Source organism: Triticum urartu, chromosome 1A (assembly GCF_056163025.1).
Source record: "Triticum urartu cultivar PI428250 chromosome 1A, HENAU_Tu73, whole genome shotgun sequence".
Classification (NCBI taxonomy): Eukaryota; Viridiplantae; Streptophyta; class Magnoliopsida; order Poales; family Poaceae; genus Triticum; species Triticum urartu.
Window position 1 is genome coordinate 386,571,022 of NC_141873.1, and position 18,747 is coordinate 386,589,768.

An 18,747-nucleotide genomic window follows, 5' to 3' on the forward strand; every position below is an offset into this window, starting at 1 on the left:
GTGTGCCACTGGAAAGATGAGATGAAATCGCTTGAAAACGATATAAAGAACGCCGGAATCGGAGTTACGGTTTGGAAATGGCAACCGATTCAAATATGACACCGGTCTGCGATTTACAGCAAGTAGCCATCTAAATGCAACGAGATGAACAAGCTACATCACCCAAACATGACAACAAAATACATGGCAGGGATTAATTCAAGATTCTTAACAAAAGTCTAGCACTAAGCTACGGCCAATTCATCCATTAACAGGTTCAAACAAGCATGGAAAAAATGCATATGGTAAACAGATCTCAGACTTAGTGAAATTAACACTTGTCTGGAATTTCAGATCAGATAGCACTCTTCGGAGCAACAAAACTACATGCTACAGGACCTGAACATGGCAAAGTAAAGCATGGCATGGAGCTACTCAAAGAGCTTAACAAAAGTCCCTTAGTGACCTTGAGCCAAAAGGGATCATAAAATACAATTGCAAGCATGTGAACATGGCAAAAACATAATCGGTTCTCAGACTTAGTGAAAACTGGAGCATGCTGAAAACAAATATCAAGTAGGCATGTTTACGAGCTCGATGCACTCACTACAGAGCAAGTCATGACAAACTAAGCATACACCCATCAAGAATACACAAAATGCAAGCTATACATGGCAAGAACAATAACATAGCATGCACGGATCAACTACAACATCATCGGCAAAATCGCTAACAAGTAGACAATATGCCCAGATTCACGAAGCAGCAAAAATAGAGCTCGATTGACTCAAGCTAGGGTGCTCCATAATTGCAAACAAAGACATGGATGGATAGAGAACTACAAGATTAACAAAACATCCTTACTGTTCATCCTCAAAAGAGGCACGGATCAGTAGGAAACAACATGAACATATGGCCATATGAGATAAACAGCTCAAGGACTTAGTGGAAATGCTAAGTCCCTGAAATCAGCATTACCAAGTGCCTCACTTTGCAAGCTTGTGCTAGTCACCACACACATCACAAAAATACATGGGTTGCACCTCTGGAAAGATGGCAAAATCCTTAACAAAACATATGTAGGGCTCATGGGCATATCATGCACACAATAATCATGGCAAAAATGACAAATAGCTAAAAGGAGCAGCATATCTGACAATTATCTCAAGTAGCACTCTTCAAACAGCATTTCGGGCATCAAGATGAACTCAAATGAAAATGATGCAATGATATAAAATGATGTACTCTCCGAGTCGAACATTTTGATATGCTATATGCCCAAAACGGAGCTACGGATGCAAAGTTACGACACGATGAACATGAGCAAATAATTTGCAGACTTGGGAGAAAAAAGGTCAACCCTAGGGTTTGAATTTCAGATCTGAGATCCGGGGCACGTTTCCCGAGGTTCATCGCAGAAGTCGCCGGAGCTCGCCGGAGAAGCAGGGGGCATCGCCGGAATGGAAGAAGAAGACCGGGGCGAGGTGAGGCCGGAGCCGGCGGTGGCGATGGCGGCGCCGGGAGGCGGCGGTCGGCGGTGAGGCGGCGAGTGGCGGGGCGGCGGCTGCCGGCCGGACTTGCGGTTGCCGCCGGGCGACAGCGGTCGGCGATGGCGACGAAGGGCGGCGTCGGGCGGAGGTAGGTGGCGGTGGGGCGCGGCGAGGGAGGTAGGTGGCGGCGGGACGCGGCCCGGTTGGCGGCGCGGGAGGGCCGTCGGCGGGCTCCGCGGGCCGGCGGCGGAGGAGATGCGGCCGGGCCAACCGGCGGGCGACACGTGGCGGCGACGGGGCTATCCGGACATGTCCATCGGTGGACGTTTTTGTCCGGCGGCGGCGGATGAAATGGATCTAAGGTTTCGGGGGAGGAGAAAAGAAATTTCGAAGGGGGTTCTTTAAATAGGCATAGGAGGAGCTAGGAGAGTCCAAATGAGGTGCGGTTTTCGGCCACGCGATCGTGATCGAACGCTCTAGATGATGGAGAGGGTTTTGGTCCAAATTGGAGGGGTGTTATGCTGCAACACACACGAGGCCTTTTCGGTCCCTTGGTTAACCGTTGGAGTATCAAACGAAGTCCAAATGATACGAAACTTGACATGCGGTCTACCGGTAGTAAACCAAGGCCGCTTGGCAAGTCTCGGTCCAATCCGGAAATGTTTAATCCCCACACACGAAAGAAAGGTAGAAATGACCACCGGAGGAGAACGAAGCGCCGGAATGCAAAATAGACAACGGGGAAAATGCTCGAATGCATGAGATGAACACGTATGCAAATGCAATGCACATGATGACATGATATGAGATGCATGACAACGACAACAACACACGAAGACAAAAACCCGAACCTGAGAAAATAAAATAACTTAACGCCGGAAACGGCAAGAGTTGGAGTACATATTGGGAAAGTCATATCCGGGGTGTTACAACACTCCACCACTACGAAAGGATCTCGTCCCGAGATCTAGGACTGAAAGAACGCCGGGTACTCGGAACGGAGGTGATCCTCGCGTTCCCAAGTAGCTTCACGGTCGGAATGGTGTGACCACTTGACTTTGAGGAATTTGATTGACTTGTTGCGAGTCTTGCGTTCAGTCTCTTCAAGAATAGCAACTGGGTGCTCACGATAAGATAGATCTTCTTGGAGCTCAATGTCCTCGAAGTTGATGGTGCGGTCTGGAGTCTTGAAGCACTTTCGAAGCTGAGAGACATGGAACACGTCATGAACATTTGCAAAGTTTGAAGGAAGCTCGAGTTGATAGGCGAGATCGCCTCTCTTGCTGACAATCTTGAAAGGTCCCACATATCTGGGGGCAAGCTTCCCTTTGATACCGAAGCGACGAGTACCTTTCATAGGAGAGACGCGGAGGTAAACATGATCTCCGATCTCGAAAGCCAAACCACGGTGCTTACTATCATAGTAGCTCTTCTGGCGGGATTGGGCTGCTTTGAGGTTATCTCGAATGACTTTGCACATTTCCTCTGCCTCTGTGATTAAGTCATTACCCAAAAGCTGACGTTCACCGGTTTCGGACCAGTTGAGAGGGGTACGGCACTTCCTGCCATACAGGATTTCAAATGGGGCCTTGCCCGAACTTACTTGAAAACTATTGTTGTAGGAGAATTCAGCATATGGAAGACAATCCTACCACTTCATGCCGAAGGAGATCACACAAGCCCTGAGCATATCTTCAAGAATCTGGTTGACACGCTCGACTTGACCGCTAGTTTGAGGATGGAAAGCTGTGCTGAAGCGGATGTTGGTGCCCATGGCCTTCTGAAAAGAATCCCAAAATTTGGAGGTAAAGATGCTGCCACAGTCTGAAGAGATCACTTGAGGAATACCGTGCAGAGAGACAATTCGAGAGGTATAGAGTTCCGCCAATTGAGCTGCAGTGGTTGACTCTTTGATAGGCAGAAAGTGAGCCACTTTAGTGAGTTTGTCGATGACAACGAATATAGCATCATTGCCACGTTTGGACTTTGGAAACCCAGTCACGAAGTCCATTTCAATGTGGTCAAACTTCCATTCTGGAATGGCAAGAGGTTGGAGGAGACCCGCTGGTCTTTGGTGTTCTGCCTTCACTCTTCTGCAGACATCACATTCATTCACAAATTGAGCAATCTCGCGCTTCATTCGAGTCCACCAATAAGCCTGCTTAAGGTCCTGATACATCTTCATACTCCCAGGGTGGATGGAGAGGAGAGAATTGTGAGCCTCGTTCATGATCACTTTACGGAGGTCACCTTTGGGCACAACAATACGATCCTCGAAGAAGAGAGTATCCTTGTCATCAAGGCGGTAGCACTTGTACTTGGGTTGACTCTTGGCAATCCCAATCTTCACCTTTTTCACCATAGCATCAAGAAGCTGAGCTTGGCAAATCTGGTCTTCCAGGGTAGGAGAGACTTGAAGGTTGGCGAGGAAACCTTGAGGAACAACTTGCAGATTAAGTTTGCGGAAAGCTTCACAAAGCTCGGGTTGATAAGGCTTGAGAATCAAGCTGTTGCAGTAAGCCTTTCTACTCAATGCGTCAGCAATCACATTGGCCTTGCCTGGAGTATACTCGATACTCGGATTATACTCTTGAATCATTTCGACCCATCAAGTCTGCCCGAGGTTGAGATTAGGCTGAGTGAAGATGTACTTGAGACTCTTGTGGTCGGTGAAGATGTCCACTTTTCTTCCCAATAAGAGATGTCTCCAAGTCAAAAGAGCATGCACAACTGCCGCCAACTCGAGATCATGAGTGGGGTAGTTCTTCTCATTAGGCTTCAACTGGCGAGAGGTATAAGCAACAACTTTCTTCTCTTGCATCAACACTGCGCCAAGACCTTGGAGAGAGGCATCACAAAAGACCTCGTACGGCTTGGATTCATCAGTCGGAGTGAGAACTAGAGTAGTGATCAATTTCTCTTTCAAAGTGTTGAAAGCAATGTCACACTCCGGAGACCAAACGTACTTGACGTGCTTCTGGAGAAGATTTGAGAGAGGCTTCGTGATCTTAGAAAAGTTTTCAACGAATCTTCGGCAATAGCTTGCGAGACCGAGGAAGCTACGGAGTTGCTTCACGTTCTGAGGAGGTTCCCAATTCACAATTGCAGACACCTTCTCAGGATTCACCGCAATGCCCTTGGCAGAGATGATATGACCAAGATAAAGAACCTCATCGAGCCAAAATTCGCACTTGGAGAACTTGGCGTAGAACTTGTGTTCCCTCAACTTATCGAGTACCAAACGCAAGTGCTTGGCATGATCTTCCTTGTTCTTCGAGAAAACCAGAATGTCGTTGAGATAGACCAAAATGAAGTCATTGGTGTAGGCGTTGAAGATGAAGTTCATCATGCGAGAGAAAGTCGGAGGAGCGTTGACGAGGCCAAAAGACATGACAGTGTATTCATATGAACCATAGCTTGTCCTGAAAGCTGTCTTGGGAATATCTTGCTCACGGATTCGTATCTGATGATAACCCATACGGAGATCAAGCTTGGAGAATACTTGGGCACCTTTGAGTTGTTCGAACAGCTCGTTGATGTTGCGAAGTGGGTATTTGTTCTTGCTGGTCTTCTTGTTTAATGGACGGTAATCAACACAAAGTCGGTCCGTTCCATCCTTCTTCTTCTTCACAAAAAGAACACCACAACCCCACGGAGAAGAACTAGGCCGGATGAGACCCATTCTCTCTTGAATATCGAGTTGCTTCTTCAGCTCCTTCAACTCTTCAGGTCCGAGCTTGTAAGGATGCTTGCACACAGGTTCCGTACCGGGCTCAAGATCAATAACGAATTCAACTGGCCGGTGCGGAGGCATTCCTGGAAGCTCTTCTGGAAAGACATCTTGATATTCGCAAACGACTGGAATTTGCGAGATAGCATCCAGTTCACCCTTCTCATTGAGAGAAAACAGACGGATGGTATCATCACGAGCGGCAAAGACAATTACATCCTCAGACGAATGAGTCAATTGAATCTGTCTGGCAGCACAATCAAGATGTGCCTTGTGCTTAGAAAGCCAATCCATTCCGAGAATAAGATCAATATTCGAGTTACCAAGAACAATAGGAGAAGCTAGAAATTTGTAGTCGCCCAACATGATAGTAATATCCGGGACGCAGAAATTAGCTGTCATTTGCTTGCCCGGTGACACGATTTGCAAGGAATTTTGCAGATACTGATAATCGCACTCATACTTCGATGCAAAAGGTTTGGAAATGAAACAATGGGATGTACCAGTGTCAAAAAGAACTTTTGCAGGGATATCGTTAACAGGAAGGTTACCCATGATGACATCTGATGAGTCCTCTGCCTGGGCTGCATTCACCATATTGACCTTGGCGTACTTGGGGTTATGCTTGACCACAGCTGTACTTGCTGATCTGACAGGAGGAGGAGGAAGACGCCTCTGGTTGAGACACTTGTTGGCATAGTGACCCTTCTGTTGGCACTTGTTGCATGTGACCTCTGAAAGCGGACGGTGATACGGAGCACTCGATCTTGGAGCTTGAGACGAAGTCTTGTTCTGAAAGCCAGGGTTGGGTGGGTGGGAAGATCCACTTCCACCTTTGCTCTTCTGCTGATACGGCTGACGGAACGGAGGAGGAGGAAGCCAATACTTCTGCTGCTTGGCCACTTGAGTCGAGGAAGAAGGAGTAGCATCTCTGACTCGCTTCTTGGAAGCATCACACCTCAATTGAGCAGCCTCTTGCTTCAATGCCATGTTGTAGAACTCATCGTACCTCAAGGGCTCAAAGAGAACAAGAGCTAGCTGAATTTCTTCTCTGAGACCACCCCTGAACTGGTATATCATGATCTTCTCATCAGGGACGTCCTGCTTGGCAAAGCGGGCGAGCTTCTGGAACAACTTGTTGTAGTCATAGACAGACAAAGAGCCTTGCTTCAGGTTGCGGAATTCCTCACGCTTGCTTTCAACCACGCTCCGGGGAATATGATGAGCTCTGAAATCTTGACGGAATTCATCCCAGGTAATAACACGTCCACCTCTGGAATCCTTGTACTGCTGGAACCATTCTACAGCTTGATCTTTGAGTTGGAAGGAAGCGAACTTGACAAAGTCCTCAGGCCTGATGTTACTGCACTCGAAATGCTTGCACAGATCCACAAGCCAATCGTCAGCATCGGTTGCCTCAACACAATTGCTGAAAGTCTTTGGCCCGTTAGCAAGGAACTGGTTGAGTGTAGCAAAGTGATTCTGATTGTTGCCTTGGCTCCCTTGGTTGCCTTGATTGCGCTCTTGAAGAATTTTCATGATCAACTGTGTGTTTGCATTGGTTGCGGCCATCACAGCTTGCCATGCCTCCAGAGGAGGTGGAGGTGGTGGCGGATCCTGATTTTGATTCTGATTGGTGCTCTTAGCGGGAGCCATCTTGAAGAGGTTGACCATCGTTAGCACATAGACAGATAAATGAAGCTGAATCCAACGGAATGAAAATTGCAACATATAGTCTTCACATCCGAACAAAATGAACGAATGCATTCCTCTTGAAATGGTCACATATCCATAAATTGAGAAGCCACTTAGAATTTAGGGAGAGAAATAAATCAACAAGGTACGGATCAAGAACGAATACTCGGTAAGAAATCCCAATCTCAAACCAAATATCCATGGAAGAAGAACTAGAGCTACTAGAATTCCCACCTATGAAACTCCCGAACCTTTCCGGTTATGCAATCAGGTGTTGGGGATACCGGGGAAGCATAATATCTCACCCAAATCTAGCAATTCCTACATCCAGCTGTATCCATCCTTCAACACATAACCGAGAAAAACTTCGGAAACCATCTACCTGAACCTTCGAAAAGCATCCGTTATACAAGTTATGGCGATACTCCTGAACTCCCGCCCCAGTACTGGGTGGCGTCGAGGTTATCTCACCAAAGAACTGCATAAAAGAGATTTTCGATGTCGGCGTACTAAACTCAGGTATTCCAGAACTGCAACGATAAAATTATGACGACAACACCTCAGAGCTCAACTCCCTGGGACACTTCCACAAAACCCCTGACAGGAGGCACCAAGACAATGTTCTCGTCATAAAACCATCGGAACGATTCCAAGATACCCGTGTGATCCTAAATTTTTTTTAGTGAAATTTGAGAAGAGAAGAGTCAAAACTCTATGTCAGGATGCCTTACCAGAGCGATGAGGAGACTGGGAAGTAAAAAGAATTCCTAAACTCTCCGATATATAATTCCTAAATGACTCAAAACATTTTTCTAGACACAACTCGGCTACTAAAAACAATCAATCAATGGGGCTCCTAAGGTCGGGGAAGGCTCTGATTACCAACTTGTAACACCCTCGATGCGACTATAGCTCCCACGTGTCGAGGCACGACTTAGAGACATAATCGCATTGAAGGCATATGTCGCAAGTTAGGCAATCTTCACAACATCCCATGTAATATATAGATAATAAAAGGGGAGATAACATAGTTGGCTTACACTCGCCACGTCAATCAAGTACATAAATAACATTACATCATTCAAACACTCATGGCCCGACTATGGCGCCAAAATAAAAGATAACCCAACATGCGACACGGTCCCGATCACCCCCAACTGGGCACCACTACTGATCATCAGGGAAAGACACGTAGTATCATTGAGAGTCCTCGTCGAACTCCCACTTGAGCTCGAGCGCGTCACCTGGAGCGGAATCAGCAAGCCCTGCATCTGGTGTAATAGTAATCTGTGAGCCACAGGGACTCAGCAATCTCGCACCCTCGCGATCAAGACTATTTAAGCTTATAGGTAAGGCAAGGTAAATATGTGTGGAGCTGCAGCAAGCGACTAGCATATATGGTGGCTATCCTGTTCGCAAAAGAGAGCAAGAAGAGGAGGCAAAGCGCGAACGCATAACTAAAGAGGGCAAACCTGCGACAAGCATTACTCCAACACCGTGTCCACTTCCCGGACTCCGCCAAGAAGAGGCCATCACGGTAACTCACACTGTTGATTCATTTTAATTAAGTTAAGGTTCAAGTTATCTACAACCGGACATTAACAAATTCCCATCTGCCCATAACTGCGGGCATGGCTTTCCAAAGTTCAAATCCCTGCAGGGGAGTCCCAACTTAGCCCATGACAAGCTCTCACGGTCAACGAAGGAATAGACCTCCTCCCGAGACGTTCCGATCAGACTCGGTACCTCGGTTCTTCAAGACACTTCGACAGGTTAAAACAAATCCAGCAACACCGCCCGAATGTGCCGACAAATCCCGATAGGAGCTGCACATATCTCGTTCTTAGGGCACACTCAGATGAGCTCTCCATACAACTAAAACCAAACCTCGAGTTTCCCCGAGGGGGCGCTGCACAGGACTCTAGTTCGGACCAACACTTAGAGGAGCACTGGCCCGGGGGGGGGGGGCTAAAATAAGATGACCCTCGGGCTCCGGAAACCCAAGGGAAAAAAGAGGCTAGGTGGCAAATGGTAAAACTAAGGTTGGGCATTGCTGGAAAAGCTTTAATCAAGGCGAACTATCAAGGGGTTCCCATTATAACCCAACCACATAAGGAACGCAAAATCCGGGAACATAACACCGATATGACGGAAACTAGGGCGGCAAGAGTGGAACGAAACACTAGGCGAGAGGCCGAGCCTTCCACCCTTTACCAAGTATATAGATGCATTAAGATAACATGGCAATATAATGATATCCCAACAAGTAAATAAATATTCCAACAAGGAACGGTCACCAATCTTCACCTACAACTAGCAACGCTATAAGAGGGGCTGAGCAAAGCGGTAACATAGCCAATCAACGGTTTGCTAGGACATGGTGGGTTAGAGGTTTGACATGGCAATTTGGGAGGCTTGAAAGCAAGTGGTAGGCATCATAGCATTGGCATAGCAAAAGAGCGAGCATCTAGCAAAGCAAAGATAGTAGTGATTTCGAGGGTATGATCATCTTGCTTGCAAAGTTGTCAGAGTTGACTGGATCCTCGAAAGCAAACTCAATGGGCTCCTCGTTAGCGAAATCGTCTCCCAGCTCTACCCAAACAAGACAAACAAGCAAACAAAACACAATCAACCACGTGAAAAGTTCAAACAATATGATGCGAAGATGGTATGCTATGCGGGATGCGATGCGGAATGCATATGCAAAATTTGACAAGGGATGCATGAACCTGGCCTCAACTTGGTAATCCAAGTGTGCCACTGGAAAGATGATATGAAATCGCTTGAAAACGATATAAAGAACGCCGGAATCAGAGTTACGGTTTGGAAATGGCAACCGATTCAAATATGACACCGGTCTGCGATTTACAGCAAGTAGCCATCTAAATGCAACGAGATGAACAAGCTACCGCACCCAAACACGACAACAAAATACATGGCAGTGATTAATTCAAGATTCTTGACAAAAGTATAGCACTGAGCTATGGCCAATTCATCCATTAACAGGTTCAAACAAGCATGGCAAAAATGCATATGGTAAACAGATCTCAGACTTAGTGAAATTAACACTTGTCTGAAATTTCAGATCAGATAGCACTCTTCGGAGCAACAAAACTACATGCTACAGGACCTGAACATGGCAAAGTAAAGCATGGCATGGAGCTACTCAAAGAGCTTAACAAAAGTCCCTTAGTGACCTTGAGCCAAAAGGGATCAGAAAATACAATTGCAAGCATGTGAACATGGCAAAAACATAATCGGTTCTCAGACTTAGTGAAAACTGGAGCATGCTGAAAACAGATATCAAGTAGGCATGTTTATGAGCTCGATGCACTCACTACAGAGCAAGTCATGACAAACTAAGCATACACCCATCAAGAATACACAAAATGCAAGCTATACATGGCAAGAACAATAACATAGCATGCACGGATCAACTACAACATCATCGGCAAAATCGCTAACAAGTAGACAATCTGCCCAGATTCACGAAGTAGCAAAAATAGAGCTCGATTGACTCAAGCTAGGGTGCTCCATAATTGCAAACAAAGGCATGGATGGATAGAGCACTACAATATTAACAAAACATGCTTACTGATCATCCTCAAAAGAAGCACGGATCAGTAGGAAACAAGATGAACATATGGCCATATGAGATAAATAGCTCAAGGACTTAGTGGAAATGCTAAGTCCCTGAAATCAGCATTACCAAGTGCCTCACTTTGCAAGTTTGTGCTAGTCACCACACACATCACAAAAATACATGGGTTGCACCTCTGGAAAGATGGCAAAACCCTTAACAAAACATATGTAGGGCTCATGGGCATATCATGCACACAATAATCATGGAAAAAATGATAAATAGCTAAAAGGAGCAGCAGATCTGGCAATTATCTCAAGTAGCACTCTTCCAACAGAATTTCGGGCATCAAGATAAACTCAAATTAAAATGATGCAATGAGATGAAATGATGTAATCTCCGAGACGAACATTTTGATATGCTATATGCCCAAAACGGAGCTACGGATGCAAAATTACGACACAATGAACATGAGCAAATAATTTGCAGACTTAGGAGAAAAAAGGTCAACCCTAGGGTTTGAATTTCAGATCTGGGATCCGGGGCACGTTTCCCGAGGTTCGTCGCCGAAGTCGCCGGAGCTCGCCGGAGAAGCAGGGGGCGTCGCCGGAATGGAAGAAGAAGACTGGAGCGAGGTGAGGCCGGAGCCGGCGGTGGCGATGGCGGCGCCGGGAGGCGGCGATCGGCGGTGATGCGGCGAGTGGCGGGGCGGCGGCTGCCGGCTGGACTTGCGGTTGCCGCCGGGCGACGGCGGCCGGCGATGGCGGCGTCAGGCGGAGGTAGGTGGCGGTGGGGCGTGGCGAGGGAGGTAGGTGGCGGCGGGGCGCGGCCCGGTTGGCGGCGCGGGAGGGCCGTCGGCGGGCTCCGCGGGCCGGCGGCGGAGGAGATGCGGCTGGGCCAACCGGAGGGCGACACGTGGCGGCGGCGGGGCTATCCGGACATGTCCGTCGATGGACGTTTTTGTCCGGCGGCGGCGGATGAAAGGGATCTAAGGTTTCGGGGGAGGAGAAAAGAAATTTCGAAGGGGGTTCTTTAAATAGACATAGGAGGAGCTAGGAGAGTCCAAATGAGGTGCGGTTTTCGGCCACGCGATCGTGATCAAACACTCTAGATGATGGAGAGGGTTTTGGTGGGTTTTGGGCCAAATTGGAGGGGTGTTGGGCTGCAACACACACGAGGCCTTTTCGGTCCCTCGGTTAACCATTGGAGTATCAAACGAAGTCCAAATGATACGAAACTTGACAGGCGGTCTATCGGTAGTAAACCAAGGCCGCTTGGCAAGTCTCGGTCCAATCCGGAAATGTTTAATCCCCACACACGAAAGAAAGGTAGAAATGACCACCGGAGGAGAACGAAGAGCCGGAATGCAAAACGGACAACGGGGAAAATGCTCGAATGCATGAGATGAACACGTATGCAAATGCAATGCACATGATGACATGATGTGAGATGCATGACAACGACAACAACACATGGAGACAAAAACCCGAACCCGAGAAAATAAAATAACTTAACACCGGAAACGGCAAGAGTTGGAGTACATATTGGGAATGTCATATCCGGGGTGTTACAGGGAGAAACATCATAACATCCAAATATAATAGCAAAGCTCGCGATACATCAAGATCGTGCCGACTCAAGAACACGAAAGAGAGAGATCAAACACATAGCTACTGGTACATACCCTCAGCCCCGAGGGAGAACTACTCCCTCCTCGTCATGGAGAGCGCCGAGATTATGAAGATGGCCACCGGAGAGGGATTCCTCCCTCCGCCAGGGTGCCGGAATGGGTCTAGATTGGTTTTCGGTGGCTACGGAGGCTTCTGGCGGTGAAACTCCCGATCTAGGTTTCTTTCTGGAAGTTTTGGGTTATATAAGAGGTGTTGGAGTAGGGAACAAGTCAGGGGGGTCTCCGGGCTGTCCACAAGGTAGGGAGGCGCGCCCAGGGGGGTGGGCGCGCCCCCACCCTCGTGGGAAGCCCGGGACTCTTCTTGCCCAACTCTTTTACTTCCTAGCCTTCTTCTGGTCCAAAAATAAGTTTCATGAAGTTTCAGGTCAATTGGACTCCGTTTGATTTTCCTTTTCTGTAAAACTCAAAAACAAGGAAAAAACAGAAACTGGCACTGGGCTCTAGGTTAATAGGTTAGTCCCAAAAATCTTATAAAATAGCATATAAATGCATATAAAACATCCAAGGTTGATAATATAATAGCATGGAACAATAAAAAATTATAGATACGTTGGAGACGTATGAAGCATCCCCAAGCTTAATTCTTGCTCGTCCTCGAGTAGGTAAATGATAAAAACAGAATTTTTGATGTGGAATGCTACCTAACATATTTATCAATGTAATTCTCTTTATTGTGGCAAGAATATTCAGATCCGAAAGATTGAATACAAAGTTAAATATTGACATAAAAATAATAATACTTCAAGCATACTAACAAAGTAATCATGTCTTCTCAAAATAACATGGCCAAAGAAAGCTATCCCTACAAAATCATATAGTCCGGCTATGCTCTATGTTCATCACACAAAATATTTAAATCATGCACAACCCCGATGACAAGCCAAGCAATTGTTTCATACTTTTGAGGTTCTCAAACTTTTCAATCTTCACGCAATACATGAGCGTGAGCCATGGACATAGCACTTTAGGTGGAATATAATGGTGGTTGTAGAAAAGACAAAATGGAGAAGATAGTCTCACATCAACTAGGCGTATCAATGGGCTATGGAGATGCCCATCAATAGATATCAATGTGAGCGAGTAGGGATTGCCATGCAACGGATGCACTAGAGCTATAAGTGTATGAAAGCTCAAAAAGAAACTAAGTGGGTGTGCATCCAACTCGCTTGCTCACGAAGACCTAGGGCATTTTGAGGAAGCCCATCATTGGAATATACAAGCCAAGTTCTATAATGAAAGATTCCCACTAGTATATGAAAGTGACAACACATGAGACTCTCTATCATGAAGATCATGGTGCTACTTTGAAGCACAAGTGTGGTAAAAGGATAGTAGCATTGCCCCTTCTCTCCTTTTCTCTCATTTTTTTGTTTTTTTGTTGGGCCTTCTCTCTTTTTATGGCCTCTTTTTTTATCTTTTATTATTTTTCGTCCGGAGTCTCATCCCGACTTGTGGGGGAATCATAGTCTCCATCATCCTTTCCTCACATGGGACAATGCTCTAATAAGGATGACCATCACACTTTTATTTACTTACAACTCAAGAATTACAACTCGATACTTAGAACAAAATATGACTCTATATGAATGCCTCCGGCGGTGTACCAGGATGTGCAATGAATCTAGAGTGATATGTATGAAAGAATTATGAACGGTGGCTTTGCCACAAATACGATGTCAACTACATGATCATGAAAAGCAATATGACAATGATGGAGCGTGTCATAATAAACGGAACGGTGGAAAGTTGCATGGAAATATATCTCGGAATGGCTATGGAAATGCCATAATAGGTAGGTATGGTGGCTGTTTTGAGGAAGGTATATGGTGGGTTTAAGGTATCGGCAAAAGTTGCGCGGTACTAGAGAGGCTAGCAATGGTGGAAGGGTGAGAGTGCGTATAATCCATGGACTCAACATTAGTCATAAAGAACTCACATACTTATTGCAAAAAAATTAGTTATCGAAACAAAGTACTACGCGCATTCTCCTAGGGGGATAGATTGGTAGGAAAAGACTATCGCTCGTCCCCGACTGCCACTCATAAGGAAGACAATCAATAAATAAATCATGCTCCGACTTCATCACATAACGGTTCACCATATGTGCATGCTACGGGAATCACAAAATTCAACACAAGTATTCCTCAAATTCACAACTACTCAACTAGCATGACTCTAATATCACCATCTTTATATCTCAAAACAATCATCAAGTATCAAACTTCTCATAGTATTCAATGCACTCTATATGAAATTTTGTATTATATTAGGACTAAATTCATAACCAAAGCAAACTACCATGCTGTTCTAAAGACTCTCAAAATAATATAAGTGAATCATGATAGTTCATCTATTTCTTCAAAATAAAACCACCGCCGCGCTCTAAAAGGATATAAGTGAAGCACTAGAGCAAATGACAAACTACTCCGAAAGATATAAGTGAAGATCTATGAGTAGTCGAATAATTATGTAAATATGTGAAGGCTCTCTAACATTTAAGAATTTCAGATCTTGGTATTTTATTCAAACAGCAATCAAAATAAAAGAAAATAAAATGACGCTCCAAGCAAAACACATATCATGTGGTGAATAAAAATATAGCTCCAAGTAAAGTTACCGATGAATGAAGACGAAAGAGGGGGTGCCTTCCGGGCTATCCCCAAGCTTAGGCTCTTGGTTTTCCTTTAATATTACCTTGGGGTGCCTTGGTCATCCCCAAGCTTAGGCTATTGCCACTCCTTATTCCATAGTCCATCGAATCTTTACCGAAAACTTGAAAACTTCACAACACAAAACTTAACAGAAAACTCATAAGCTCCGTTAGTATAAGAAAATAAATCACCACTTAGGTACTGTTGTGAACTCATTCTAAATTCATATTGGTGTAATATCTACTGTATTACAACTCATATATGGTTCATACCCTCCGATACTACTCATAGATTCATCAAAATAAGTAAACAACACATAGAAAACAGAATATGTCAAAAACAGAACAGTCTGTAGTAATATGGATCAAACACATACTTCTGGAACCCCAAAAATTCTAAAATAAATTTCTGGACGTGAGGAATTTATCTGTTAATCATGTGCAAAAATAATCAACTAAGTAGCGCTCTCCAGTAAAACATAGCAGCAAATCTCGTGAGCGCTAAAGTTTCTGTTTTTTACAGCAAGATCGCAAAGACTTTCCCCAAGTCTTCCCAAAGGTTTTACTTGGCACAAATACTAATTAAAACATAAAAACTCAATCATAACAGAGGCCAGATGAATTATTTATTACTAAAAAGGAGCAAAAAGCAAGGAACATAAATAAAATTGGGTTGCCTCCCAACAAGCGCTATCGTTTAACGCCCCTAGCTAGGCATGATGATTTCAATGATGCTCACATAAAAGATAAGAATTGTAACATAAAGAGAGCATCATGAAGAATATGACTAGCACATTTAATTATAACCCACTTCCCATGCATAGGGATTTTGTGAGCAAACAACTTGTGGGAACCATAATCAACTAGCATAGGAGGGCAAAACAAGCATACCTTCAAAACTTTAAGCACATAGAGAGAAAACTTGATATTATTGCAATTCCTACAAGCATATGTTCCTCCCTCATAGTAATTTTCAGTAGCATCATGAATGAATTCAACAATATAACCAGCACATAAGGCATTCTTTTCATGATCTACAAGCATAGAAAATTTACTACTCTCCACATAGGCAAAATTCTTCTCATTCGGAATAGTGGGAGTATCATAAGAAACTCGAATACTACAAATTGTTTCCACATTAAAAGAGTAATATTCAGGAAAAGGGTAATCATAATCATGACAAGTTTTAATATAATCATCACTACTTTTTATAGCATACATGTCATCACAATAATCATCATAAGTAGCAACTTTGTTCTCATCATAATCAATTGAAACCTCTTCCAAGATAGTGGAATCATTACTAAATAAAGTCATGACCTCTCCAAATCCAATTTTATAATTGTCAAAATAAGATTCAATATCCTCCAAAATAGTGGGATCATTACTTCCTAAAGTTGACACTCTTCCAGACCCACTTTCATCAATATAACCATCATAAATAGGAGGCATGCTATCATCATAATAAATTTGCTCATCAAAACTTGGGAGACTAAAAATATCATATTCATCAAACGTAGCATCCCCAAGCTTGGGACAAACATTAATTGCAGCAAATACATACTCAAACATGTCATTCTCATCAAACATATCATCCCCAAGCTTGGGCCTTTTCATATCATAAGCATAATCACTCTCATCATTAATTGTATGTATAGCACCAATAGTGTAACAATTATCATCATCACGATGAGTAATACGAGCAACCTCATTTGGGAGAGATACCTTTTTACCTTTGCTTCTCCGTCTTTTCTTTCTCTTCTTCACATCATGTGTGGGTTCAATCCTCCTTTTGGAGCTCCTTATTAATGAGATTGGTTGAATAGAAGGCTCCTCCTCGTTACATGATTTATCACAAGAAATAATAGGAGTATATTGGGAAGTCTCTTCCCTTTCATTAGTATTCTCTTCATCTTCTATTTATTTTCTTGTCTTTATGTATTTGGCAATATAAGGATTTTCAACGCAATTCATAGCACAATACACATAAATTTCCTCTAGATCAAAATCAAGAACTTTATCAAGGGCAAATTATGGAATATCCTTAGTTATACGTTTCATTTCTTCATAACCCAGAAGCAAACTAAGTTCATTATGGTGCGCAAGGGAAATCAAGTCATCACAATTTTTGGACATGATTCGATCATGAAACAGTTTGCATTGGATATTTAAATGATCACGTTCATTGCAAAGTTCACAAGGATGGCAAAGAAATTTTAAATCTTCAGCACAAGCATCTAGCCTTTCTTTCAACCATTTAGTTTCTAAATACTTATGCCTCTTGCAAAATCTATCTTCCCTATTTGGTGTGTGCTTGCAAGCTCTATGCACTCCACAAAAATTGACATGCTTATAAGAGACATTTTCATCATGACTAGTGCAATCATCATTAGTACCATGGATATTCAAGGAATTCATACTAACAACATTGCAATCATGCTCATCATTCAAAGATTTAGTGCCAAACATTCCAATGCATTCTTCCTCTAGCAATTTGGCACAATTATCGAAATCCTTATTTTCATGAAAGATATTAAAAAGATGAAGCATATGAGGTACCCTCAATTCCATTTTTTGTAATTTTCTTTTATAAACTAAACTAGTGATAAAACAAGAAACTAAAAGATTCGTTTGCAAGATCTAAAGATATACCTTCAAGCACTAACCTCCCCGGCAACGGCGCCAGAAAAGAGCTTGATGTCTACTACACAACCTTCTTCTTGTAGACGTTGTTGGGCCTCCAAGTGCAGAGGTTTGTAGGACAGTAGCAAATTTCCCTCAAGTGGATGACCTAAGGTTTATCAATCCGTGGGAGGCGTAGGATGAAGATGGTCTCTCTCAAACAACCTACAACCAAATAACAAAGAGTCTCTTATGTCCCCAACACACCCAATACAATGGTAAATTGTATAGGTGCACTAGTTTGGCGAAGAGATGGTGATAAAAGTGCAATATGGATAGTAGATAAAGGTTTTTATAATCTAAAACCACCAAAACCCACTCCGGAGAAGAGGGGTATCTGTTGGGGAACGCAATATTTCAAAAAAAAATCCTACGATCACGCAAGATCTAACTAGGAGATTGATATGTCTCCAACGTATCTATAATTTTTGATTGCTCCATGCTATATTATCTATTGTTTTGGGCAATATTGGGCTTTATTTTCCACTTTTATATTATTTTTGGGACTAACCTATTAACTGGAGGCCCAACCCAGATTTGTTGTTTTATGCCTATTTCAGTGTTTCGAAGAAAAGGAATATCAAACGGAGTCGAAACGGAACGAAATCAACTGGAGAAGTTATTTTTGGAAGGAAACCTACCGGATAGACTTGGACCCTACGTCAGAAGATGAAGGAGCAGCTCACGAGGGTAGGGGGCGCGCCCCCCTGCCTCGTGGCCACCCCTTCGGTCCACTGATGTACTCCTTTCACCCATATATACCCACGTATCCTAAAACTTCCAGAACACACAATAGATCGGGAGTTCCGCCGCCAGAAGCCTCCGTAGCCACCGAAAACCAATCTAGACCCGTTCCGGCACCCTGCCGGAGGGGGCAATCCTTCTCCGGTGGCCATCTTCATCATCTCGGTGCTCTCCATGACGAGGAGGGAGTAGTTCTCCCTCGGGGCTGAGGGTATGTACCAGTAGCTATGTGTTTGATCTCTCTCTCTCTCTCTCTCTCGTGTTCTTGAGATGATACGATCTTGATGTATCGCGAGCTTTGCTATTATAGTTGGATCTTATGTTTCTCCCCCCCCTCTTCTCTCTTTTAATGAATTGAGTTTTTCCCTTGAAGTAATCTTATCGGATTGAGTCTTTAAAGACTTGAGAACACTTGATGTATGTCTTGCCGTGGATATCTATGGTGACAATGGGATATCACGTGATTCACTTGATATATGTTTTGGTGATCAACTTGCGGGTTCCGCC